General features: G+C 45.0%; 1 pseudogene; it reads right to left on the bottom strand.

The window, feature by feature from the left end:
• Window positions 1-9,644: 9,644 nt before the first annotated feature.
• On the bottom strand, window positions 9,645-20,449 carry LOC118713728 (annotated as a pseudogene).
• Between the last annotated feature and the right edge of the window lie 7,044 nt (window positions 20,450-27,493).

The following is a 27,493-nucleotide window of genomic DNA, read 5'->3' as shown; positions in this document are numbered from 1 at the left end:
GTTCTCTCTTTAGGCAGCAAGAAACCCTTGATGAATGAGCGTGCACCTGCAGTGTCACACAAAGGGGGTCCCCACAATGCAGAAGTGCCCCGGAGGGTGCTGGGGCCACACCAGGAGGTGCCAAAGGAGCAGACAGCTTGGCCGGGGGTGGGGCAGTGGGGAAATGGGGAGCCAGCTCAGTTTGTCTCCTATCCCAGTGCGGCCACTGACAAGTTTTGTGATCTCAGGCAAGTCACTTAACCTTCTGAGCCTCAGATTCTTCATCTGGGACGTGGAGAAATTATTAACTCAAAATAAGTGTTATAATAAATCATAAATCTCTAACTGGGCAAGGCATGGTGGGTCGGCATACCCAGGCCTATAACTTATTCAGTGAAAGGTTTTAATCCAGCCCTGTGTTTCTTTTCTTTATTTTTTCATTTTTTATCAAGATAGTACTGTATATGTGTACATATCTTACCATTGCCCCCCTCTCCCCCCAGCCCTGTTCTTGATCTTGTGCACCAAGGATAACACACCATCGAAATGTCAGAAATAATAGCCCTGGAAAGCACCACTTATAAGAGAACGCATAAACTTGTTAATGGCCCTGTTATCCAGTCCTGCCTTGCTTCCCCCCCTCCTTCATGTGATCTTCCTTAAATTTCCTCCTTAATTACAAATGCATAAAATGAACTGCAAACTTATCTTCTGGAGCATTTTATTTATTTATTATTTTTTTAAAATATATTTTATTGATTTTTTACAGAGAAGGGAGAGAGATAGAGAGTTAGAAACATAGATGAGAGAGAAACATCTACCTCCTGCACACCCCCTACTGGGGATATGCCGGCAACCAAGGTACATGACCTTAACCGGAATCGAACCTGGGACCTTTCAGTCTGCAGGCTGACGCTCTATTCACTGAGCCAAACCGGTTTCGACATGGAGCATTTTAGATCCTGCTCCCTGGCAATTATCAATTTTGACTTAAATAAAGTCTTATAAAAATCCTCTACAGGGTTGGACATTTCTTTTGTTGACAACTTCATAGGATTGTTTGATTAAATGTTATCTTTAGCCGAAACCGGTTTGGCTCAGTGGATAGAGCGTCGGCTTGCGGACTGAAAGCTCCCATGTTCAATTCCGGTCAAAGGCATGTATTTTGGTTTCGGGCACATCCCCAGTGGGGGGTGTGCAGGAGGCAGCTGGTCAATGTTTTTAACTCTCTATTCTTCTCCCTTCCTTTCTGTAAAAAATCAATAAATGTTATCTTTAAAGCACCCAGCTCAGGGAAAGTATTAGTAAAATGGGTCAGATAATCATTGCTCTTTAGTGCAAATAAACATCCTGGAATTTAGGTTTATATTAATCTTCAGTGTTTTGGGTTAGGGTGAGTCACCTCACCAAGAACTACCCAACACTAATACCTGGGCTCTTACCTCTGCTCTTTACAAATGGACACACACACACACACACACACACACAGAGCACAATTTGACTACAAGCAAAAGAACCATCCTATATAACAAGCCTAATATGCTAAGTGTCTAACCATTCAACAGTTCAAACAGTTGCTATGATGTGCACTGACCACCAGAGGGCAGATGCTCCCACCAGTTAGCTTGCTGCTGGGGTCTGGCCAATCCGGACTGGGTGAGACTGGCCGGACTTGCTCTGGATCCCTCCTGTGGTCCCTTGGCCTGACCTGTGCCCTCTCGCAATCCAGGACCCCTCAGAATGTCAGAGAGCCGGTTTCAGCCCAATCCTGCAGGCCAGGCCGAGGAACCCCATTGGGGGACCGTGCACTGGGCCTCTAGTACTACTATAAGATGTATTGGGCAGAGAAAGCTTCCTTAAAGGAATGATGTGGGAATAATTGGGCCAGAGATCTGGCTGCTGAAGCAGAAAGATGTGCCAAGGGAGAGAAAAAGGCCTAGGAAGTCCCAAACCATCAGGCATCCCCCAGGAGTGTGGGATCGGGGTCTGATTTGAAGAGACGGGGCCCAGAACTGGAACAAGGCCCGGCCCAGGGCTAGTGAGGATTAGGCAGGGAGAGCTGAGTCTGTGTGGGAGGGTGCAGGTGAGAAACGCCAGCTGGATCATTCCTGGGGTGTCTGCCGCTGAGCCCATCTGGAGGGAGGGTGGAAACCCAGTGCAGTACCCAGACAGTAAGTTTGTCTAGTTTAATTTTAGAACGCGGAAATTCCTCCTTTCCTAAACTGGCTCTCCCCAAACAGGGCATGCTTCCCTCTCTGGTGGCAACTACAGGCCTGATCCTCCTCTTTCTCAGAAAGGGGTGGGACTGCGGCTCTCCCCAGCCAGCACTCCCTGCTCCTTCAATGGGTCAGCTAGCCATGTGGGCATCTTTGGTGACTCCATTCCAGACACTGAGAATGTGGGACAGACATGGCTGGGGAGAGGGGTGTCCCACATAGAAACACGAGGCAAGAGGTGGGAGGCCAGCTTCCCAGGACTGGACCAGGGAAACCCACACAGGAAGGACTGAATTTACTGTCATTCTACTGAGGGGGCCTCCCGAATAAAATAGTAACAAGCCAGTGCTACCAACTGCCCAGCTTCCTGCCCAGAGCAAGGCCATGTAAACAGGCAGCTGGTTAGCTTGGAGACAAAAGGAATGGGTAAGAGCCAGGGCTGGCATGCAGCCACCACTGCCCAACGGGCAGGGTCCAGGCCTGGGGTACTGAGCAGGGAGGGCTCTTTCTTAGAGATGAGTGCTTCGGGCTTTTGTAGAGAGAAGCCATTAGAACCATCTAACTAGTTCTTCCATTCAACAGTTCAACCAGTTGCTATGATGTGCACTGACCACCAGGGGGGCAGATGCCCCCACCAGTTAGCTTGCTGCTGGGGTCTGGCCAATCTGGATTGGGAGAGACTGGCCAGACTTGCCCTGGATCCCACAGGCTCTAAGTAACCTCTGCGTATAGCCTTGTGCTTCTGCAGAGAGACAGCAGGGATGTCTGCCTCATGGATGATGTAGGTCCCCACCATCACTGAGCTCTGGGGGAGGATTCAGAGCAATGAAACACAGCCCCACTGCTGGGGAAAATGTAAATTAGCAGAGAGGCTTGGGAAGGTTTGCTGTCCTTGAGGAATGTTGATTGTGTGTTTTCCCAAACCCAGCAATTCCACTCTCGGGTATACAGCCCAGGGCCTGGTCTTCAACGTTTTGTGCTCACATTCTCCTTACAAGAACCAGCAGGGTGTGGCTCCCCTTTGTGCAGTCTGAATTCTATAGAACATTAACATCGGTAGGTACTTTTCACCATGTGTAAATAAACTTGCAAAGACTCTGTTTTCCAGCATTATCGCAATGTCAACACTGTAGAATAAAGCGGTTAGTCACTCTGATAAATGTCTTCTCCGTAAGAATATAAATGCCACAGTGACTTGATACCCACAATTATCCATTTAAAAAAATACAAAAACAAGGTTTTTTTCTTGAACAGTTGCACATTTTACATCGTTTCATTTTCTCCTTGAGCTTATATATTCCCATTCCGCACAAGCTGGGGAATGTCTTCATGCCTTCTGGATGATCCCGAGAACCCCACGACCTCATCCCTGTCCACCCTCCTTGCCCTGGTTGGCTGAGGTAACGCGGGTTTGGTTTAGCTGGCTGGTTTTCCAGGAAGATCCTGAACCAGCTGGGTGTTTTCCCTGGTCAGTGACCCGTTGAGATTTAATTTCTTTCCATTACCCCGTGTTTACTCATCAACAGGGGTCTGAACCACAACACAGTTTAACCCATGTACCACACTCTTAACTTGTTTTACCAACAAAAGGAAACTGTCTTCTAAGACCGAAAGTCTGGCCTCTTATGTATAATTACTTATTAACATCCATGAATGTAAAGGGTAAGATAATATTGTTTTCCGGATGTTACTGATAATGTTCCACCAACAAGATGCCACCGCTGGAGAAGTGAAGACAACTGTAAGATGCCTCCATCTTAATTGTATTGAGACCTGGTGAGACGACGGTAACTAGGGACCAGGACATTTCTTAAATTCTTTCTGCAAAGAGAATTTGAATGAACTAACATCAAGGCAAGACAGTGAGTGGGTTAAATGGTTGGGGGTCCACGAAGTGTTTCAGGATACCAAGTCCAGGCCCTTCTCATCAGGAAGATGGGATGTCTCTGAAGAGCAGGGCAGCTTGGAAGAGAGGCCGCTAGAGGGCGGCAGAGCACAGCGGGCCCAGACTGATCATGGGAAACACAGCCTTGGTCAGGTGGTCCACTGAGCCCTCAGGAAAAAGCAGGCAGAGAGCCCATCTGTCTCACCAGCCTTCACCGTGGGCTGCAGCTTCACCTTGCGAGGAAGGGAGGCAGGTACCCGTAGGAAGATTATGGATCCAAGCTGTCTAACAGAAATATAAAACGTGAGCCACATACGTAAGTTTAAGTGTTCCAGTAGCCACTTATGAAAGAAAAAAACTCACAACAGGTGGAGTTCATTTTAATCATTTTTTTTAATTTACCCCACTAGAGGCCCGGTGCACTAAGTTTGTGCAAGGGGCTGGGGGTAGGGGGTGTGTCCCTCAGTCCAGCCTGCACCCTCTCCAATCTGGGATCCCTCAAGGGATGTCTGACTGCCTGTTTAGGCCTGATCGCCAAAGGATTGGGCCTAAACAGGCAGCCGGACATCCCTCTCACAATCCAGGACTGCTGGCTCCCAACTGCTCGCCTGCCTGCTTTCCTGATTGCCTCAAACTGCTTCTGTCTGCGAGCATGATCACCCCCTAACCATTTAGAGATTGATGATTCTCTCTCATTGTTGATATTTCTACCTATCTCTCCTTCTCCTTTCTTCTATGAAAAAAATAATTTTTAAAAAAGATTACCAATTGAAATCAATTTAGTTATTCTCTAGCAAATGGCTAATGCTAGTGAATGCTTGCAAGGTGACAGGTGCCTTTTTCTTTTTAAAACTATGCTTTGACACATTTAATTTCCATAACAGCTTTATGAATTAGATTCTGTAATTTTTAGACGAGACGGATCACACATCTTGGCAGTGGCAGAAGAAAGATTCAATGCTAGACAGTCTGGCTCCTGTGTCTGGGCGTGGGCCACCCTTTTCTATTTTTCACCAGCAAAATCTATTCCTTCAACCCTGGGCCTCACCTTCAAAGCTCTCACCTCTGTAAAGCCCTTGCCTCCATCCAACCCCACTCCTTCCCATCTTCAGCTTTGGGCCCGTGTTCCCAGGCCCCTGGCTCAGGCCTCTTGTCACCTGTCATGTGACATCGCCCTGAGATATGCTGGAATCTGGTTCCTCATACCACGCTGTCAGCTTCCTGCCCGGTGACGAGTCCCATTCCCAGGCCTTGGGGAGGGAGCCTGGCAGGCCATGGCTTGGTTTCTAGCTCTGCCGCCTGCTTTGTGGGCTCCTTACATACAAGGCTTAATTCCCCGTGCCTCAAGGATGCCATGTGTTTTTGGCAATATATGTATAAAGTTCCTGACACGAAGTAGGTCCTTTATAAGCATAGTTTCTCTGAATTAAAAATAATTTCTTTACAATTGTGCAATGAATTAATCAGTGAATTGATGTGGAAAGCAATTTGGGTACAATCTGAAACTCTTTATTTATTTTTAAAAATATATATATATATTTTATTTTTTTTTACAGAGAGGAAGAGAGAGAGATAGAGAGTTAGAAATATCGATGAGAGAGAATCATCGATCAGCTGTCTCTTGCACACCCCCCACTGGGGATGTGCCAGCAACCAAGGTACATGCCCTTGACTGGAATCGAACCTGGGACTTTCCAGTCTGCAGGCCGACACCCTCTCCACTGAGCCAAACCAGTTTCGGCCAATCTGAAACTCTTTAAATATACTTGCCCTTTCACCCAGCAATTCCACTTTTAGGGGATTACCTATAAACATATTCCCCTACGTGAGAAATGATCTATGTGTAAAAAAATTCATTGTAGCTGAAACCGGTTTGGCTCAGTGGATAGAGCATTGGCCTGCGGACTGAAAGGTCCCGGGTTTGACTCTGATCAAGGGCATGTATCTTAGTTGCGGACACATCCCCAGTGGGGGATGTGCAAGAGGCAGCTGATCGATGATTCTCTCTCATCGATGTTTCTAACTCTCTATCCCTCTCTCTTCCTCTCTGTAAAAAGTCAATAAAATATATTTAAAAAAATCATTGTAGCATGAGAGCCGCCAAAATGTCCAATACCGCAGAACTGTTTAAAACAAATTTAAATAAACCCATCACATCAGATGGGATGCTATGACGTCATGAGCAAGAATAGCATGGCTCTATGTACAGTGAGATGAACCACTTTCCAGATTTAAAAAAAGAGCAAAGTACAGACCAGTGTGGAAATATTCTGATTTGTGTAAACGCTAAAGAGAAAGGCTATCTATGTGAGGACGTATGTGTTCACTGAATATCTCTGGAGGGAGACGCCAGCAGCTGCTTTCAGAGGAGGATTGTGGGGGAGGGGTGTGGCTGAGCTGCACTTCAGACATGGGAAAACAGCTGGCTTTTCACTGACTATCTTTTCTGAATGCTGAAGGGTGTGCATGTATATTGATATTTATTTATTTGTTTGTTTGTTTGTTTTAAAAAATATATCTTTATTGATTTCAGAGAGGAAGGGAGAGGGAAAGAGAGATAGAAACATCAATGATGAGAGAGAATCATTGATTGGCTGCCTCTTGCGCCTTCCCTAATGGGGATCCAGCCCACAACCCAGGCATGTTCCCTTGACCAGAATTGAACCCGGGACCGATCTATCCTGAGGCTGATGCTCTATCCACTGAGCCAAACCAGCCAGGGCTTGAGTAAATTTTTTAATTAATTTTAAATGAAAAAGAATACTGAATTTATTCAGCCTTAGTCATAACATTTTTTTCCAAAGACGGTGTCCAAATGGCTAACAGATACATGAAAAGATACATGAAAAGACATCCCTAATCATCAGGGAAACACAGATCACACTGCGATGAGATGGCATCTCACATCAGTTAGGATGACTATCACCAAAGAGACAAGAGATAATACGTGTTATTGAGGATGTGGAGAAAACGGAACCCTTTTGCACTGTTGGTGGGAATGCAGACCGGTGCAGCTACAATGGAAAATAATATGGAGCTTCCTCAAAAAATTAAAAATAGGACTACCAGACGATCCAGCAATTCCACTTCTGGGTATATATCCAAAGGAAATGAAAACAAAAGATAGCCTAGAGATAGCTGCACCCCCATGCAGGAATCTGAGAAGAACAAGCAAGCCTGGCTGGCGTGGCTCAATGCTGTTGAGCATCAACCTATGAACCAAAAAGTCATTGTTTTATTTTTTTTTTTTTTTTTTTTTTTTTTAATAAGTCTAGTACTCATCTCACATCATACATAGTTATTACAATATTATTGACTACATCCCCTATGCTTTACTTTACATCTCCATGCTTCTTTCTTTCTTTCCTTTTTAAATTTATTTCTTAAAATATATTTTATTGATTTTTACAGAGAGGAAGGAAAAGGGACAGAGAGCTAGAAACATCGATGAGAGAGAAACATCGACCAGCTGCCTCTTGCACACCCCTTATTGGGGATGTGCCCGCAGCCAAGGCACATGCCCTTGACCGAAATCGAACCCGGGACCCTTCAGTCCACAGGCCGACGCTCTATCCATTGAGCCAAACCGGCTTTGGCATGGTTTGATTCTTGGTCAGGGCACATGCCCGGGTTGGGGGCTCAATCTCTAGTGTGGGGCGTGCAGGAGGCAGCCTATCCGTGATTCTCTGTCATCACTGATGTTTTTAATCTCTCTCTCCCTCTCTCTTCCTCTCTGAAATCAATACAAAAAAATATTTTTAGAAAATATGCCTACCTTATGACAGTGTGATCCCACATTTCAGTATCCATTCAAAGCACTGTCTCTGTGGGGCCTGGGGCCAGACTGGCCAAAGGAGACTGGCCTTGATGCCCTGTCTCCATTTTTTTTTTTTTTTTTTTAATGTAATGAGAACGTATTCCTGCATTGCTTATATAATTACAAGTTTAAGCATTCAAAAATATTTTACAAACACGGTTCTCAGGAAATGTGTGGGACAAGGAAAAAGCTAGAGAGGACAAACCTTTTCCATTGCCTGGACATTTTAGTCTTTTTCCCTCCCCTGCATTTTTTTTATGCATTGTTTACCCCAGTGCAGTGTGGGGAAGGCACACAATTTCATATTCGATCTTCTCCATTAGCTTCATAACAGCCTTGGTTAATGTCTGGGACAGGCCCGTGACTCTCTCCCTGTCTCCCCGTGGCCTGAGGGAAGGCAGGCAGATACGTGGTGGGTGGGGCGGGGAGCTCTGCGTGCTCTGGATGCCCTCAGGAGAGTTTCTCAACCTGGGCACTTTTGACATTTTGGTCTGGATTATGCTTGGGTGTGGAGCTGTCCTGTGCACTGTAGGGTGTTTAACAGCATCCCTAGCCTTTACCCATGAAATGCCGGTAGCACCTCCCTTCACCCCCACATCGTGACAACATGACAACCAGAAATATCTGCAGACATTGCTAAAAGTCCCTTGGGGGTAGGGCTGCCAGATTTAGCTAAAAAAATAAATAAATAAAAAATAAAGAGGAAATCCAGTTAAATTTGAATTGGGATTTCAGATAAACAAATAATTTTTTTTTAGGCAAGTACACCTCAAAGAAAATACTGGGAAGGGGGACATACTTATCCTGAAAATTTACTTATTTATCTGAAACTCAAACTTACCCAGGCCGCCTGAATTTTATCTATCAATAGTAACCTAGAGATGGGGTGGAGAGACAGCCCGGGCCACGGGGCATGAACTACACAGGCACCCTCTCCATGGGGCTTGCAGTCTGGGGCTGCCGGTCTTGTCCTGGAAGCAAGCACAGCGGGTGTTGTGCTGGGCGCTGCCACTGAGGTTCTGCAGGTGCCTGGCTGGTGGGGCCCTTCACCTCGGGGTTCTGCTTCTGCCCCCTTCTCCTACTCCAACTGCTCTCCCCCAGGGATCTATTCATAGTCTGTCCCCTACAGGCAGAAGTCACTGAAACCTCCCTTCGGGGGTCACCCTTCTGGGCCCCAGTCTCCCTGGGAGCACACACCTCAGAGTCTGGGAGGGTTTTGAAAGGCAGGCTCCGGGGGCTTCTCCACTCAGGTTTGGGGGAGGCAGGCGCTCTGGGGGTGGACCCCTGGGCCTGGTGAGGGTCCCTGAGAGAGGGGATTGGATTCAGAAGCTGGAACAGTGCAGGAGGCAACCCTGCCATTTGATCAAGTTTATGGAGTGCTCACTTCGTGTCCGGCCCTCTGCTAGGTGTTTGTCCACCAAGGGGAGCTGACCCTTGCTCAGGTGGGCGGGTATGGAAGGTGCAGGCCGGGAGCAACAGGGCCCTCCAGGAGAGGGCGTCCAGAGGACCCGTATGTCCCATCTGCGGGACAGAGGGGTGATCAGCAGGCTCTGGACATATGCGGAGTCCAAGGTGCCAGAGGCCTCTGGGGCAGAAGAACTGGGGTCTGGGCTAGGGGGAGACGTGTGGGGCACAGGTTCTGGGGAGGATGGGGAGAGGGCAGGTACCAGAGGAAAAGAGGGTGAGGACAGAGTCTGAGAGCCTGGTGTTTAGGGCAGCGGGGGAGACTCAGAGGAGACGGTCAGGGTCAGAGGGTGGATGTCGGGAGGTCAGGGGGAAGAGCTCCCAGGAGGGAGCCGTCGACAGCAGCCAGCACCGCTGAGAGGCAGGCGAGCTGGCCATGGCGGTCGCAGTGAGGGCACCAGCCGGCACAGTTCTGGGCATTGCGCTTTAAGACAAAGATGCAGAGAATATGAAGAGGAGCATCTGGCGTCCTCGGGGGAAATATTCGAATGCACCGGGGAGGCCGTTATGAGAAGGAAGCTTCCCAGGGCCATGAGCTGCTCCAAAGCTGCAGCCCTGGAGACTCCGAGGGCCCGGGGTGGCCACGCTAGCAAATCTCCTGCCGTGTTCCCCCCTCTTTCCCCCACTCTGCTCCAACCCAGCTGGTCCGTGGACATGCCAGACAGGCTCCTACCTCAGGGCCTTTCCACCTGCTGTTACCACTGCCTGGGACGCTTTCCTAATACAAACCCATCTCCTCAGGTCGTTACTCAGATGTGATCTTCTCCATTAGGCCTTCCCTGGCAATCCCTTTAAAACAGCAACAACCAAAGCCTCCGGGATAGCATCTCAAGGGTGTCATGCTATTGATTTTGACTCTTGCCAATACAGTTCATTCTTATTCTTTTTTTTTTTTTTAAATATATATATTTTATTGAGTTTTTACAGAGAGGAAGGGAGAGGGAGATACCCAGAAACATTGATGAGAGAGAAACATCAATCAGCTGCCTCCTGCACACTCCCCACTGGGGATGTGTCTGCAACCAATGTACATGCCCTCGATCGGAATCGAACCCAGGACACTTGAGTCTGCAGGCTGATGCTCTACCCACTGAGCAAAACCGGCCAGGGAATTCTCATTCTTAAAAGAAAAGTCAAAACCCTCTCCCAGCATTACCTAGTTCCCTTCCTCGTGTTTCTCCAAAATACTTTTATCATCATCGAATAAAATCTACATTACATATTTTTAAATATATTTTTATTGATTTCAGAAAGGAAGGGAGAGGGAGAGAGAAAGAGAAACACTCGTGGTGAGAGAGAATCATTGATCGGCTGCCTCCTGCACGCCCCACCCTGGGGATTGAGCCTGCAACCCAGGCATGTGCCCTGACCGGGAATCAAACCGTGACCTCCTGGTTCATAGGTTGACGCTCAACTGAGCCACACCAGCCAGGCTACATTAAATTCCTTGTTTGTTTTGATTTGAATGGATATGTTGGAGATTGAAAGTTGTGCCCAGTCTTTTGTTATTACAGACAGCCCTGCAATCGGTAACCTTACGCCTACATCATTTTACTGTGCAGACGAAGCTCTTGCCTAAAGTCCCAGACGTGGCATTGCTGGGTCAAGGGTAAATGCATTTGTAATTTTGTCTTATTAAGGTTTTCCCTGATCTCCTTGCTAGAATGTGAGCTCCTGGACTTTTTAGAAATTGTATCCACTGCTGCACCCCCAGTGCTTCAAACACAGCTTGGCACACAGTAGGTGTCAGTAAATAACATGTGAAATGAATGAACCCATCCCTGGAGGCCTGAAGATATGCTGCTAGGGGTCACTGCAGCCTGCCTCCTCTGCAACCTCAGGGCTCGGGGTCCTGAGAGACTCCCGAACCCAGCACACACCCCTGCCCATCCCACAACCCCTCCAGGAGCCGAAAGCTTTTGTCTACAGGGGTGCTGCCCAGGGCTGGCTGTTCTCTCCCTCCGCTTCCCTTCCTTTGCCAGGAAGGTGTTGAAGAATGTGTCTACTCAGTGGCATGCCTCATTTCACCTCTCAGTTCCCTTCCCTCACTACAGTTTTCTCTCTCTTTTTTTTAATTAAAATTTTTATTGATTAAGGTATCACATATTTGTCCTCAATCCCCATTCCAATCCCCCACCCCTCCCCACTCATGCCCCCGTCCCCCTATTGTCCTTGACCACTGGTTAGGCTCATATGTGTGCACGTAAGTCCTTTGGTTGATCTCTCCCTTTTATCCCCACCCTCCCTTTGAGGTCCAACAGTCTGACCCATGGCTCCTTATCTCTGGGTCTATTCTTGTTCATCAGTCTATGTTGTTCACCATTTCCCCCAGATGAGTGAGAGCATGTCCTACTGGAAACATACTTATAAGAATCAAAAATGAGACAAGCAATAATCGTTATGCTCAAAGGCATATGAATCAGTCTGTAGTGAGCTTCTTTCTGGGCCACCAGTTCTTTTTTTTTTTTTTTTTTTAATATATTTTATTGATTTTTGTACAGAGAGGAAGGGAGAGAGATAGAGATTTAGAAACATCAGTGAGAGAGAGTCATTGATCAGCTGCCTCTTGCACATCCCCTACTGGGGATATGCCCGCAACCAAGGTACATGCCCTTGACCGGAATTGAACCCGGGGCCCTTCAGTCCCCAAGCTGACGCTCTATCCATTGAGCCAAACTGGTCCCAGCCCACCAGTTCTTTTGAGACCCAATTTCAAATAGTTCCTTATGTGTACATGTCAGCAATGATATTTCAGTTCTGGATGGTGGGCAAATGGTGAAAATGCAGGTCCAACCCTCTCTGGTTTGGTCCTGGGCAACCTGCAGTGATATACAGCTGCTGACTTCTATTATGGTAAGGCGTCATCAGTGACTTCCATCTCTGGACTGCTTCTCTTCTGTCTTCATGGTTGGAGTAGTCCTATCAATTCCTCTCTGTTGCCAGAATCCACATGGTCTCAGAGTTGTTTTCTGAAAATATACAAACATATTCTCAACCAAAAGTTAATAAAGGAATATTTTCTATAAATTTGACTTGGGATCCTTTTTCCTTTTTTGCCCAAATGATTTTCCTCTGGCTTGTTTTGGCACCATATGTTTTTCATGGGTGTCTTGCTGATAGCATTACAATTAATTTTCTAAAGTACAAATTTTCTAGATGTAATTTACTTTCAGGATATTTTTCCTTACACGATGTTTTTCTACTTTCCCCCTTTTTTGATTTAAATATTAGGAAGCTTTTGAAAATTTTATAATGTAGTCTTGATAGCCTTTAAATTTTAATTTTTTGCACTATAATATGACTGCTTTAGGTTCATTTCTTGTTGTGAGATTTTATCCTGAGATGAACTACCAATAAAAGTTTTAGTTAACACTTTAGGAACAGCTTTTTGTCAAGTGCAATTAGTTTTTCTAGGTAGTTTTCTCTTTCTAAAAAATTTGCAGAGAGACTGAGCTGATTTTCAAAACAGAAATTCGTTCATGGAGTGAGGGTTTATTGCGTGCCTGGCCCTGTGCTGGCAGTGAGAACAGATGATGAGAACATGATGAAAATTACCCCTTCATCAGGGGCTCACTGTTCACAGGAACAGAGTACTCAGGAAGGCTCCTTGAGGCCCGGACTCAGTAGTCACCTCACCCCCAACCTCCCTCAGAAATGAGCCTGGTTGAGCCTGGCCCATGAGGCTCTGTGGCTGAGCATGGACCTGTGAACCAGGAGGTCACGGTTTGATTCCCTGTCCGGGCACATGTTTGGGTTGCAGGCTCGATCCCCAGTAGGGGGTTTGCAAGAGTCAGCCAATCAATGATTCTCTCCATGGATGTTTCTATCTCTCTCTTTCTCTCTGAAATAAAAAAAAAAATACATTAAATAAACAAATTATTATTATTATTGTTATTATTATTATTATTATTATTATTATTATTTTAAATGAGCCGGTTGATGTTTGAGTCCTCCAGGCTTCTGGAGCCATGGTCAGCAGACTGCAGCTCGTGAGCCACATGCGGCTCTTTGGCCCCTAGAGTGTGGCTCTTCCACAAAATACCACGGCCCGGGGCGAGTCTATTTTGAAGAAGTGGCGTTAGAAGGGGTTTACGTTTAAAACATGTGGCTCTCCAAAGAAATGTCAATCGCTGTGCTGTTGCTATTTGGCTGTTGACTAATGAGCTTGCCGAACACTGCGCTAGAGCAATGGTGAAGAGGATGACGTGAGTAATTCTCTGATCTTCCCCTCACCTGTCACAGGGGCTGCTTTGCTGGTCGCCCGTCCTCACTTTTGGTTTCATGTTGCTGGGCGTGTCTGTGGATACTCGTCTGAGTCAGTTGTGTAACCGTAGGAAACGTGGTCACTCTGATCCCAGGTGTTCCCCTCGGGGCCGCTCCGGGAGCTCCAGGTTGAAGGAGCCCTCTGCCATTGGCTCCCCGTTTTCACCAGAGTGGGGAGGAAGGAGAGGGCTGGGGGGATTGGGGCCAGACCGACCCGGGTTCAAATCCTGGCTTGCCAACTCAGTAACTGACGAGGTCTTGAGCAAGTAAGGTCAAAGCTCCTTTCATCCTGTGTTCCAGGCACCGGCTGTCCTCTCCGCCCCTCCCAGCAGCAGACGCCACGATAAAGAGGAGCGGAGGGGTAAAGTCCAGGACCTGTGAGTCAGGCCTTAGCACCAGGCACCTCGATGGCAATCTGCGTGCCTCGGAGCAGGCCCGCTCCCTCGCCCTCAGGGTGCGGCCGATCACCCCTGCGGGTCTTTTGCTGCCGCAGCTCCAAACATGTTTTGGCTCCTGACCTGAATTTTTTGGATCTGAGCGTTGTTTCGTTCTCTCTCATGACATCTGGCACTCAAGCATCTACAGCCTCTGTAGCCAGGGGCGCTCTTACTAAACTTCAGTACACAGAAAGGTCCAGAAGATTCCCAGACCTTGGATACCTGCCTTAGTGTTTATACTGGACTGAGGGGGTTCGGGTTCGGGGTTCGGGGGGATCCCAAATTTCTGTATGGACAGGGCCAGAGAGGAAAGGTCGTTCAAGACCGAGAGCAACTGGAGATTCTTCTGACGCTAAAGAAACTGAAGGTTTGAGAGAGCTTGAAGCAGCCTGAACGAAAAAGACTACCCCATGGTTATTTCTGGAGATGATAGTGATTAAAGACAAAGGGTTTGGCTTTAAAACAAGAGCAAAACTACCCTGGCAGATTGGAGATGGGGACTGGATAAGGAGAGAAAGAAATGTCATTTCAAGCTTTTGAACTGGTGCTGTCTAAGTGGGATGACCCCCTGTAGCCTGGGAGAGATTTAGGAGATGTAGCAACTGCATGAAAACAAACCGTAAAAATGTGAGATATTTAGGGGAATTTGGAAACTGACAAGCTATTTGAGATTGAGATCTTGATCACCAGTGAAGCTGAGTGACGGGTACTTGAGGTTCGTTTTGCTATTCTTTTTACTTTTATTATTTTTCCATAATAAAAGTAAAATAAAATAAGCCCCCCCCCAAAGGAATCCTTTAAATGTTAAGATCAAATACTTCTCTTTCCTTACATGTCATCAATTGCTTAGCTTCATGCCACATTTTTGTTTACTTCATATCTGAATCACAATTTTCTGGTATAGTTTTATGTTTTTCCTGGAGTTTCTCGGCACCTTTCTCATTAGTTTCTGAAAGGAGAAACATATATATATATATATATATATATATATATATATATATATATATATATTTTTTAATCATATGACTAAGATCTTCTAGCGTCTTAATCATACTATCTATTGACTGGAATTCACATCTTTCTTTCTTTCTTTCTTTCTGATGAGAGAGAGAAATATTGATTTGTTGTTCCACTTATTTTTTTAAAAAAGATTTTTAAAAATTGACTTTTAGAGAGAGGGAGAGGAAGAGAGAGAAACTTGGATGTGAGAGTGAAATATTGGCTGCCTCCTGTACGTCCCCTACCAGGGATCGAGCCTGCAACCCGGGCATATATATGCCTGGACTGGGAACTGAACCAACAACCTTTCGGTGTATGAGATGATGCCCAACCAACGGAGCCACACAGGTCAGGGCATTGCTCACTCATTTATGCATTCATTGGTTGCTCCTTTATGTTCTAGTACCCTCAAACTCACCACCTTGGCATATTGGGATGATGCTCTAACCAAGAGCTACCCAGCCTGGGCCATTTCATTTCTGAAGGCATTTTTAAGACACTGTTAACGAGAGCCTTCTGCTTTCTGTTCGCATTTAAATCAAATACGTGCATTTAAATCAAAAACAATTACCAGGCTGGGGGTTCTGTTCAATTATGTGTCTTAGGCCAGGCTCCCAGAAGGAGCCTGAAATAAGGATTCTGATGAAAGTGGGATCACTCTCTCAGTCACTGTCACCTGAATAGAGCAGGGGAAGAAAGCTAAGCAAGGAAGTATTCTTTGCAGGAGACTAGGTACACTAGGTTCAGCATGGTCCTACGGAGACTCTGGATTTTGACCCTCTTGAAATGGGGGGCATCATGACTTCTGAGTATATAATGTAACCATTTCTCAGTCTTTCCTTATTTTGTGTCTTCTTTTTTTATTTTTTATTTATTTATTTATTTATTTTTATCACTTAGACAGTTTTGAGGAGTCAGGTGTTTGGTAGAACATCCCTTAACTTGGATTCCCCCTCCTGGTTGGACTGGGGCGGGGGATTTTGTGGGAGAATGCCCAAACGGTGACAGGCCCTGCTCGTCATGGGACATCAGCTGGTAACCAGCCCCCTGGCTACTTGACGAAAGCAGTTTGTCAGGTTCATCCACGGAAAGCTACTATTTTTTCCCTTCCCCTACTCTGTTCTCTGTGAGCGAGTCACTAAATCTAGCACGGATTCCTGCCGGGACAGCCGATTGAGCCCCATCTGGAGGGGAGAAGAGCTGCATATGTTACTTGGAATCGCTTAAAGGAAGAGTTGTCCCCTCCCCCATGTGTTTATTTATTCTATCATCTGTTTAGATCGGCTTGGACTCACATTTATTTTGGACTTTGGGTTATACTCCAATACTAGACTATTTATTTTGTTTCTCAAATGGTCCCAGCGTGGCTATTGAGAGCTCTTTCAGGTTGGTGTCTGTGTCCCTTTGACACATCCCATCCAGATTTATTTAAGCATTGCCTTGCTTTCTGGCACTAGTTTCTAGCTTCTAGTCAAATTTTATATATCTATATCTGTATCTATATCTATATCTATATCTATATCTATATCTATATCTATATCCATATCTATCTATCTATCTATCTATCTTTTATTTTGGCAATCATATTTTTCACTTCCCAGAACATCTTCCTGTTTTCTGATGGATTCTTTTTATCAGCAGTCCTTTCTTGTCTTATGGACTCAATATCATCCCGAAATTAGAATTTACTTCTGATCATCATGTTGTAAGTGCCGCTTATTGGATTTAAATGATAAGAATCACTCTTTAGATAAAGTACCAAAGACTTAATTATAGTTACAACATGTGTAAATAGGATTATTCTTGGCAACGTAAAAGTCAGGGTCTGGAGGTTGGGGTGGAGGACAGGGGAGAAAAGAGTATGGGTGCTGATTTCATTTTACATAGAAATCATGAGATCCAGCTAAAGCAGATGGGACTGAACATAAAGATTTTAAATAATTATTGAGATGGAAGAAATGATCACTAGAAGAATAAACCAACATTGTAACTAACACAACGTGGAAGGAATTGGAGGATGAGCAGTAGTGTGAGTAGATGTCTTCCTTTTTCATGAGTGGATATAATAATTCATAATAAATGTGAATTCAGTTAATAAAGAAATAGAGGTACATTCATATTAATCAGATTTGTGGTGAAAGCCACCACCTCTCAAAGCAGAAAAGATGATGGGTTTCCTTTAGAGAGGCAACCTAGAGCAGGGCCAGACAGGATAGAGCAAGACTGAGGGTTTTTTATTTTTAATTTTTAAAAAAATATATTTTATTGATTTTTACAGAGAGAAAGGGAGAGGGATAGAGAGTTATAAACATCGATGAGAGAGAAACATCGATCAGCTGCCTACTGCACACCCTTTACTGGGGATGTGCCTGCAACCAAGGTACATGCCCTTCACCAGAATCAAACCTGGGACCTTTCAGTCTGCAGGCCTACGCTCTATCCACTGAGCCAAACTGGTTTTGGCAAGACTGAGTTTTTACTTAGTAATATTCTGTAATGAAGCATTTAAAAAACAAACAAACAGGTATTAGTTTGATAAAAATAATATTTCATAAAAACAATTTCAATATGTGTAACTGTTGAATGCAGCATCATGCTGGTGCCTAACAGAATGGCAGGTGGGGAGGGACACGCCGGGCCGGACGAGGTGCAGTGTGCACAGGATTGTGGCTGCAGTAAACAGTTCACTTTGTATTGGGGGTTCCCAGACAAAGGGCTCCCTTTTCCTCTGCTCCTCCAGCATGTCCGTTCATTCAACAATCCACCTGGTTCTGGCTGAGTTTCAGACCCTGTTTTGGGCAGAGGCCGTGGAGCTACCTTTGCTCTGGACATTCAAACCGGGTGTTATAAAAGACTGCTCACCCTGGACCTGGGCCCCCACCTGGGGAATGGTACACAGCCCACGTGCACTTTCCTTCCAGGATGAAGGAGGCTGGGGGAGAGGGAGGGGAATTCTGGGAGTTATGGTGACCACCCCTCCCGGATTGCCCACAACTGTCCCGGTTTTAAAACTAAAAGCCCTTCCTCTCAGGAAACCCCTCTGTCCTGGGCAAACGTGGGCACTTGATCGCCCTGGCCCAGGAGGCAGTGCTAGCCCTGCCTCTCACCTCTTCTCAGTCTTTGTTCTGCTGGAGGAGACCAAGGAATCCACGCTTGTATAATCTCTAGTTGATGACACACTCTGCTTTCTGGATTTGGTGTGTGTTGGGGGTAGGGAGCAGGGGGGTGTTCTGGAGTCCTAGGATAGGCAGGTAGCAGACCAGGGAGCTGACAATGCTGATTTCTGGATGGCTGAGGTGAAGGGAAGAGAGGACTCTAAGGCAGCGTTTTTCAACCGCTGTTCCGCGGCACACTAGTGTGCGGCGAGATGTTGCCTGGTGTGCCGTAGGTGCAGACAAGACAAGAATTTTATAATTTTTCACTATTTTGTTTACTTAATATTTCATAATAAAGTAATTATAAAATACTTTCTTTGTGTTTATTTGATTCCTATTCAAGAGAATTACTTTATATATAGTCAATATAGGCACAGAGTTAAATTTTTTAACATTTTCTAATGGTGGTGTGCCTCGTGATTTTTTTCATGAAACAAGTGTGCCTTTGCCCAAAAAAGGTTGAAAAACACTGCTCTAAGGAATGGAACTAGGAGAAATGGGGTGGGATCCCTTAAGGTAGAGTGGTTTTGTTAGGGGTAGAAATAGAATATTGGGGACTAGCTACAATGATAAGAAATATCAGTCATGCTCTGTTAACCAGGACTGTCTTATTCAGATGAAAGGAAGCACGTTCTAACCTGGCTGGGAGGTGTCCACCCTGGGACATGGACGCTACCATCGGAATGCAGCCCGTCCTTCTGTTCTGAGAACTGCCTACCCTTATGGAAAGATTTACAGCCTGGTGGCTGACACCATCTAGTCCCGGAGGCACCAGCCCTCGGTGACCCTCCCCACCGAGCCTGCGTGACTTGTAACCTGTAATGAATACGTGCATACTTTCCGATGCCTGTAATTCCTCCGTTCTCCTGTAATCTCTGTCCTTCTACCCAAAATAAGCAGCTGGATGACGTGCTTCTCTCCATCCTGCTGGCATTATTGGAATAAATGCTCGTATGATTCAACCCTGTCTCTGCTTAATTGGCTCAAGTAGTGACAGGCAGGGGAACCCTTTGGTTGTCTGGTTACCGTTTCTTTGCCTTCAAAATTGCATGTCTGGGGGCATACACTTTGACTCTGGGAGGAGGCCAGACTGGTATACCCACCCCACTCCTTACAATGCAAGTATTTCATACATATTGAGATTCTACGTACTATGCTCTGATCACTAAGTTGCATTACAATAATTGGTCCATTGAGCCCTGTTTTAGGCTCTGGAAATGCTGCAAGGAACCAGATTCAGGCAGACAATAGAGAGTTTACAGACCAGAAGGGGATGCTCATTGGCCACTGACCTGTGAGTCTATGTATTTTTAAAATCCATTTGTCCTTACACCGGTACCATTCTGTCTTCATGGTTGTAGCTTGATATTAAGTTTTGAAATTATGTAGCATTGGGGACTGGGAGCAGTGGGGGAGAGGGACAAGGGCAAGGAAAAGGGACATCTGATATACTTTCAACGATAAAAACAATTATTTTTTTTTTTAGTTTAAGTGCATTATGTTTTTAGACAACCTACATGATATATATACCGCCCCCCCCCCCCCCCCCCCCGCCCCTTAAAAACAATGCCTCCGCTCCAAACAAAGAGCTCAAGATAACATCAGCCCCTTTTGTCTTAGGCTTGGTGTATGGGTGAAAATCAGCAGCCAGTTACGATGACAGGAGATAGAGGCAAACTGCCCAATTCGTTAACCTGTTTCCCTTTCTAAGCCCCCCTTAAAGAAAATAATATATGGAGTCCAGCAGAGAAAGCCACCATGCCCTCTGGACTCCTATTCTCACCAATAAAGACCTGGTAGTTTTTGGAATCGGCAAGGATGTGCTGGATTTGTTCTGTAGCCGCTGCCATAAAAGGCTCAGTCTTTCTGGTCTCTGTGCTTCACGCTTCCCCTGGATTGATTTCATGTCATCTCTGATGCGCTTCTTGTAGGCTTCTTCCGGGAAGCTGGTTTCCTGCAAGTGACGGCTCAGGACAATGTCAACACCAGTGATGACTGTGCTCTGGTCCCTGCACCCTCAGGGCCTTCAGCGGAGGCATTGCCACCCATCAGCGAGTCATCAATGTTACCCTCTGTCCCTACTGACCATCTTCCCCTCTGCCTCCAGGCCCAGCACGTCAGCGATCGCCCGCATCCTGTAGATACGGGAGAACATCTCATCATGGCTGATGAGGTCTCTGTCGATGATCATGATAACGCTGGAAGGAGCCGGCAGAGCTGCCTGAGCAGGAGCACGAGGCACTGAGCACGGGGCACGGAGCACGGGGCACGAAGCATGGGACACTGAGCACGGGGCACGGAGCACGGGGCACGGAGCACAGGGCACGGGGCACTGAGCACGGGGCACGGAGCACAGGGCACAGGGCACGGAGCACGGGGCAGGGAGCACGGGGCATGGAGCACGGGGCACAGGGCACGGAGCACGGGGCAGGGAGCACGGGGCACTGAGCATGGGGCACGGAGCACGGGGCACAGGGCACGGAGCACGGGGCACAAAGCATGGGACACTGAGCACGGGGCACTGAGCACGGGGCACGGAGCACAGGGCACGGAGCACGGGGCACGGGGCAGGGAGCACGGGGCACTGAGCACAGGGCACGGAGCACGGGGCACGGGGCAGGGAGCACGGGGCAGGGAGCACAGGGCATGGAGCACGGGGCAGGGAGCACGGGGCACTGAGCACAGGGCACGGAGCACGGGGCACGGGGCAGGGAGCACGGGGCACTGAGCACAGGGCACGGAGCACGGGGCAGGGAGCACGGGGCATTGAGCATGGGGCACGGGGCACAGAGTTTGGTGCCTGCGTGCTGCAGCCGGAGCTGCCAAAGATAAAAATTTTTAAAAAATCATGTAGTATGGGTCCTCCAACTTTGTCCTTCTCCATCCCAACCCCAAATCGATTTAGCTATTTCTATATAAATTTTTACTTAAAAAAAAAGTTTATTGGGATTTTGATTGGGGTTGTGTTGAATGTACAGATTCATTTGGGGAAAATAACAGCCTAATATTGTCTTCCAAGCCAGGAACTTACTTGGCATACTTCTTTATGTATTTAGGTCTCTTTTGATTTTTCTCAACAGTGTTTTATAATATTCGGTGTGGAAATATAAATTATTAATTGAATATCTTTTGTTAAGTTTATTTCTAAGTATTTTATGTTTTCAGTGCTCTTGTAAATAGAATATTAAATTTTATTTTCAATTCCTTCCTGCTGGTACATAGAAACACAATTGGTTTTTATATACTGATTTAGTTTATTAATTCTAGCAGTTGTCTGTACATTCCTTAGTATTTTCTTTGTTAACAAGCATGTCACCTACAAATAGCTCTTTTTCTTTCCCATCTTTGTGCCTCTTATTTCTTTATTACAATGGCTAGGATCTCTCATAGCAAGTTAAATAGAAGTGCAATGAGAACTGAGATCTTTGCCTTGTTCTTTTTTTTTTTTTTTTTTAAATAATCTTGAGTGATATATATATATTTTTAATATATTTTATTGATTTTCCACAGAGAGAAAGAGAGAGGGATAGAGAGTTAGAAACATCCATGAGAGAGAATCATCGATCTGATCGATGATTCTCTCTCATGGATGTGCCGGCAACCAAGGTACATGGGGATGTGCCGGCAACCAAGGTACATGCCCTAAACTGGAATTGAACCTGGGACCTTCCGGTCCGCAGGCTGACGCTCTATCCACTGAGCCAAACCGGTTTCGGCTGCCTTGTTCTTTATCTTAAAGAGAAAGCATTCAGAAAGGATTAGAGATCTCCCAAAATCCTTCTGCCTTCACACAAGGACAGCCTCCCCCACTATTAACACCCTCCACAGAGCAGTACATTTGTGACAACTGATGAACATACATTGATACAGCACAATCACCTGAAGTCCATAGTTTACATTAATGCTCATTCTGGATGTTGTACATGCTATGGGTTTGGACAAATCCTATATAATAAAAGGCTAATATGCAAATTAACCAAATGGTGGAACAACCAGTCATTATGATGCACACTGACCACCAGGGGGCAGGTGCTCAATGCAGGAGCTGCCCCCTGGTAGTCAATGTGCTCCCACATGGGGAGCACTTTTCAGCCAGAAGCCCTGAGCTAGGCTCAAGGCTGGCGAGCATAGTGGGAGTTGGACATCCCCCCAGGGCTCCTGGACTTCGAGAGGGCACAGGCTGGGTTTAGGGACCCCCTGGAGTGCACGAATGTCGTGCACTGGGCTTTGTGAAAGAAAAGAGCCACATGCTGACCTGACAAGCTCAGGGAAGGCCTGCGTGGCAGTCTTGCAAACCCAAAGACATAAGATAACCACAAAAGATAGTTTGAAAATTAAATATCTAACAGGTTATAGTAGGTAGTCATGTTCCAGATATTTCACCTGACAAAGATCAACTTTTCTTTTTTTTAATACATTTTATTAATTTTTTACAGAGAGGAAGGGAGAGAGATAGAGAGCTAGAAATGTCGATGAGAGAGAAACATCGACCAGCTGCCTCTTGCACACTCCCCACCGGGGATGTGCCCGCAACCAATGTACATGCCCTTGACCGAAATTGAACCCGGGGCCTTTCAGTCTGCAGACCCATGCTCTACCGCTGAGCCAAACCTGTTTCGGTGACAAAGATCAACTTTGATCTACTTTACTGAGCCCCATCTGCTTTCCTGTATCTAAGATAACATATCTGTGAGATGTCTGGGTAACTTGTAACTTCCTTTTTACCCCAGACCCCTCAGGGCACAACAAATAGCCTTGAGACATTCTCTCATTGTTATTGTTATCAAGTTAATTGTCAACTGTTAATTACTGTATGTTAGAGTATCCTGTATCCATCTCTGTAAGAGAAGCTCATGTCCATCATTTAACCTTTGACCCTATCCCAGAGGTTTCCCCGCTTCGCTCTGTCCCACCTCCCTAATCTATCACCAATGGATTTCATGTAACTCACCTACGTCCCTTTCCTTTGATTGCAATGTATAAATATAGAAACGTAACCCGCCATTCTCCAGAGCATTATTTCAATCAATCCGTTGAGGTTCTGCTTCCCGGCATATGTCAACAGTTTGGCTCAAATAAACTCACAAAAATTCTTCACAGGTTTCGATGGTTGTTTTTCGTTAACAGCTTCTAGTTTATAATATGTACCCACTATTATAGTATCATACAGAGTATTTTCACTGTCCTAAAAATCATCTGTGATCACCTCTTCTTCTCTCCCCTTCCCTTCAATGACTGGCAACCACTGATCTTTCTTTTTTTTACTGTCTTCATAGTTTTTCCTTTTCCAGAATGCCATGTAATGTAGTTGGAATCACACACAGTATGTAGCCTTTCAGATCAGCTTTTGTTCACACAGTTAAGAAACATTTGAGATTCCTCCATATCTGCTGGCTGGTGTGACTCAGTGGTTGAGCCTTGACCCAGGAACCAAGAGGTCACTGGTTGAATTCCTGGTCAGGGCACTTAAAAAAAGAAAAGATTCCTGACTTGATAGCTCATGTGTTTTTAGCACTGAATAATAAACATCCCATTGTTTGCATGCATCTCAGTGTATTCATTTACCTACTGAAAGGCATTTTGGTTGCTTCCAAGTTTTGACAATTATGAGTAAAGCTGCTATAAACATCTACATGTCGATTCTTGTGTGAACGTGAGTTTTCGATGTACCTGGGAAAATACCAAGAAGCATGATTGCTAGGTGATATGGTAAGAATATGTTTAATTTTGTGAGGAACCATAGAACTGTCTTCCAAAGTGGCTGTACCATTTTGCATTCCTACCAGCCTTGAATGGGAGTTCCTTTTTCTCCACATCCTTGCCAGCAGCTAGTGTAGTCAGTGTTTTAGATTTTATCCATTCTAATAGGTGTCTAGTAGTACCTCATTGTTGATTTAATTTGTGTTTCCCTGATGACGTATGATGTGGAGCATCTTCATAAGCTTATTTGCCATCTGAATATCTTCTTTGGTGATGTGTCACTTCTTTTTTTAAAATTTTATTTTATTGACTAAGGTATCATATTATATATGTGTCCTTATCTTCCCATTGCCCCCCAACCTCCCCCACCACACCACTCATGCCCCCCCTTCCCTGTCTGTGTCCATTGATTAGGCTCATATGCAGGCATACAAGTCCTTTGTTTGATCTCTCTCCCTTACCCCCACCCTCCCCTTCCTTCCCTCTGAGCTTTGACGGTCTGAAAGATGCTTCTCTGACTCTGGACCTGTTTTTGTTCATCAGTTTATGTTGTTCGTTATTTTCCATAAATAAGTGAGATCATGTGATATTTATCTTTCTCTGACTGTTTTATTTCACTTAGTATAATGCTCTCCAGTTCCATCCATGCTGTTGCAAATGGTAAAAGTTCCTTCTATTTTATAGCAGCGTAGTATTCCATTTTTAATCCACTCATCTGCTGATGGGCACTTCGGCTGTTTCCAAATCTTAGCTATGGTAAATTGTGCCGCTATGAACACAGGGGTGCATATATCCTTTCTGATTGGTGTTTCTAGTTTCTTGAGATATATTCCTAGAAATGGGATCAGTAGGTCAAATGGGAGTTCCATTTTTAGTTTTTGAGGTAACTCCGTACTGTTCTCACAGTGGCCGCATCAGTCTGCATTCCCACCAACAGGGCACAAGTGTTCCTTTTTCTCTGCATCCTCGTCAGCATTTGTTGTTTGTTGATTTGTTGATAATAGCCATTCTGGCAGGTGTGAGATGGTAGCGCATTGCCATTTTGATTTGCATCTTTTGGATAATTAGTGACTTTGAGCATGTTTTCATATGTCTCTTGGCCTTCCTTATGTCTTCTTTTCAAAAGTGTCTATTTAGGTTCGTAGCCCATGTTTTGATTGGGTTGTTTATCTTCTTTTTGTTAAGTTGTATGAGTTCCCTGTAGATGTTGGAGATTAAATCTTATTGGTGTTACCATTGGCAAATATGTTCTCCCATGCAGTAGGCCTTCTTGTTGTTTTGTTGATGGTTTCTTTTGCTGAGAAAATAAACAAATGGAACTACATCAAAATAAAAAGCTTTTGCACAGCAAGAGGTGTCACTTTCTGGGACTGAAATTACACGATTTTGTCTATAAGTCAGTGAGGCGATTCTTTTTCTTTATTCTTCAAGTTAGGCAATTTAGATCTATCTTCAAGGTCATTCATTCTTCTGCTGCCACCAATTGATAGTAAGCCCAAACTAGTGAGTTTTTTTCATTTCAAATACTGTATTTTGAACTCTAAAATTCCCATTTGGTTCTTTTTTTTTTTTTTTTTTTTTTTTTTTTTAAGTTTTTCCATTTCTGTGCTGAAATTTGCCCGTTTGTTTTTACTCATGATGAACCTATTTTCCTTTAACTTCTTGAACATATTTATAATAGCTTGCTGGGGCTGACCAGCAGCCCTCGATTGACGGATGAACAGATAACTCCAACACAGTTTCACTGTGGGGGAGAGGGCTAAGGGACAGCCTGGCCGAAGTGACCAGGCAGCCTAGATTGCCTGCCTTGTTAGGCTTTTGTTGGAATTTTTATCTTTAGATACAATCAGTAGGATGAGTAACCTTGGGAGGACTCATGTGTTTACACTGTCCTCTATTCAAGGGCATCCAGGAATTAAGCATAAGGATTCCAGTAAGCACTCGGGGATCTACACATGCAAAGACATGTTTGGGAAGGTCAAGAAATAATTAGGGGTACCGCCTTCCACCCGTCCATATGTCTCCCCTAAGTCATAATTCTGATAAACAGGCAGGCAGCCTTCCACTTGCTTTTCTTTTATCAGAATATCTTCCTTGCAAACCTTCCAACCAAGCCTCATGTGCTCCTCCACAACAGCTGACTTAAAATTCTTGTCTGGTCATTCCAATAGTCTGTTTCTATTGACTGCTTTTTTGCTTGACTATGGGTTTCATTTTCCAGGTTTTTTGTTTGTTTATTTTTCACATGTTTAGTAATTTTTATTTTTGTACTGAACATTTTAGGTGATATGCTATGGAGACTCTATCAGGGGTCCTCAAACTTTTTAAAGTGGGGGCCAGATCACGGTCCCTCAGAGAGCTGGAGGGCCGGACTATATGAACTACTAATTCCTACTGTAACACCTCGGCTGCGCTCACTGCCCAAAAAACCTGGCGGGCTGGATCAGACTCCTCTGCGGGCCGCATGTGGCCCGCGGGCCGTAGTTTGAAGACGCCTGAAGATTTTGGTCATCTTCCTATGGAGAGTGTTGACTTTTGATCTAGTAAGCAGTTAAATTACTGGCTGATCACCCTTACCTGTGGAAGCTCAATTGTATGCTTTATTAAGGCAGATCCATTTCATTTGTGTGTGTGTGTGTGTGTGTGTGTGTATGTGTGATTTAGAAAAGTTTCTTTTAGCTTAACTATTATTAATAATGCCACGAAATTTTAAGGTTGTTGTCTAATTTGGTACAAAACTAATGTGTGTTTTTTTTTATGTATGAACTTTAAGGCCTTCTTATTATTTTTTGTATACAGTAACTAATCTGAAATGTGTTTTTATTCTTTAACTTGTTTGTCATTGAGAACCTCCATGTAGTGTCCTGTTATCAGTTTTATGTTATCTTTTATTCTTTAAAATTTTTTATTTTATTGATTTCAGAGAGGAAGGAATAGGTACAGAAAGATAGAACATCAATGATGAGAGAGAAGCATTGATTGGCTGCCACCTGCATGCCCCCTACTGGGGATCCAGTTCACAACCCATATATATGCCCTTACCCTGCAGTCCATAGGCTGACACTCTATCCACTGAACCAAACAGGCCAGGGCTATGTTATCTTTTTCAATGTCAATATTTTATGTCAAATCTGGAAAACATTAAACAATTTAAAAAATATATATATATTTTATTGATATTTTACAGAGAGGAAGGGAGAGAGCTAGAGAGCTAGAAACATTGATGAGAGAGAAACATCGACCAGCTGCTTCTTGCACACCCCCCACCGGGGATGTGCCCGTAACCAATGTACATGCCCTTGACCAGAATCAAACCTGGGACCCACGCTCTACCACTGAGCCAAACCGGTTTTGGCTAAACAATTTTTAATGTGTTAGTTTGATAATTAAAACTATTCATTTGTTGAATCCCTCCTATTTATTAGTAAGAATTGAATAACTCCTATTTATTAATTAAATTGTCAGTAACCTGCCCTAACCAGTTTGGCTCAGTGGATAGAGTGTCGGCCTGCAGACTCAAGTGTCTCAGGTTCGATTCCGATCAATGGCACGTATCTTGGTTGTGGGCACATCCCCAG

Source organism: Pipistrellus kuhlii, unplaced genomic scaffold (assembly GCF_014108245.1).
Source record: "Pipistrellus kuhlii isolate mPipKuh1 unplaced genomic scaffold, mPipKuh1.p scaffold_m20_p_9, whole genome shotgun sequence".
NCBI lineage: Eukaryota > Metazoa > Chordata > Mammalia > Chiroptera > Vespertilionidae > Pipistrellus > Pipistrellus kuhlii.
Note: the sequence above shows the minus strand (reverse complement) of the source record. Positions and strands in the feature narration are given on the sequence as shown.